A 1521-nucleotide genomic window follows, 5' to 3' on the forward strand; every position below is an offset into this window, starting at 1 on the left:
TCTTTAAGATTAAATTGCGTCCGCGCTTTATTAGACCATTTACAGTCGTGGTTAAAAAGGCATAGCTTACAGCGTAACCTCTGCGTACACAACCAGTGTTCTACGTTGGCTTTCTCAAGCCACATCGGGGTCCTTTCCTTGAAGATTTGAATGCACTTGCACCAACAGAGGCGGATTGTGCCGCAGATTGCTACTCCTCATTAAGATGACGAGCTGATCCTTTAAACGAGTTTGTTGGCGCTACAACGTCATATGATGCCGAAATGAAAGTACGTATCTCTTTTTTGTGAATGAAATATGTAAAAGGGTTTTGGAATGCTGATTGTTAGTGTTCCTTTACGGTATCAAGCAAAGTTTGACGCAGTCGACAATATTGGCGATTGCGAATTAAGGCATACCATTTCATGTAATCTGTGACATCAGTGACTTTGGAATCGGCTGTGCGTAAATGTGATATGACACAGACGTCACAGAGCGCGTCATCGGCTATAAGTCGCGTCAGCTTCAACCGGCTGAGCGCAAATATTTTTGTGTCTAGGACCGACGAGCGTTACAAAATTCCATTGTCGATTCGTCCAGGCTTCACAAGCCTAGTGAGGACAAACTGAGTTCTTTATCGATTTCTTTTTTCGGTATGGATGGTGCACTTGCAAAAGCGCAAAGTATGTAGCTCATTTGTTTCGATCTTGAGAGGCATTCGTACAGAATATGCAAAGCACAGACCACGAGGCCTGGCTTGACAAATTGGTTAGTTTATCTGACCGGTTGAAAAACAGACTGTTGTCGGTGCACGCGATAAACTGCACTATTAATTAGAGAGGCGGACTCACCTTGCCTCTCGTGGGGGAGGGCTTATGTCCCTGCTGCTTCAAGGGCACAGATTGCCCCTAGGGAGGCGTGCTCTCTTAAAAACCTCATCGGAGGATGTGGATCTATTCCGAGATGGGCGAAGGGATTGAAACTTTGCAATCATTGCCAGAGCGCAAAAAGTGCTTGTTCTCCGATGGACCTTCTGAGGAAGAGGTTGGGTCTCATCGTACCGCCGATCGAGACCCTGGACGTCCATCATTAGTTAGGCGAGGGCGGATGCTCTCACCAACGAACGCTTAGCTGGTCCAGGCCGCCCTTCAGTTTGCGGTAGTTTAGGAAGCGTTCAAAAAGTAGAAGACGCTTCCCACCATTCGAGTCCGTCAATGGATGTGGCGGAGTCATCACAATGATCTAAGTCGGGTCCCTCGCCACTTCCAGGAGAACGTTGATCATGGACGGCCCGGCGTCGTGACTTATCGTCGACTGTCGACAATTCTTGTCGTATACAGTTGCAAAATAGGGCGCAGTTGCAATTAGACAATTTCCATACGAACGAACGTATCATGCCCTTCGAGACGAGCTGATGACAGCTCATCAAGAAATTTCATCTTGAAGGATGAAGTAAATGTCTGGTTTGTGAGAACCAGACTCTGTCCTGGGACAATCAGTGTTTTTCCCGGGACCATCCGTCTTTGGTGGATGCCTTGGACC

The sequence above is a fragment of the Bremia lactucae genome, linkage group LG9, assembly GCF_004359215.1.
Source record: "Bremia lactucae strain SF5 linkage group LG9, whole genome shotgun sequence".
NCBI lineage: Eukaryota > Oomycota > Peronosporomycetes > Peronosporales > Peronosporaceae > Bremia > Bremia lactucae.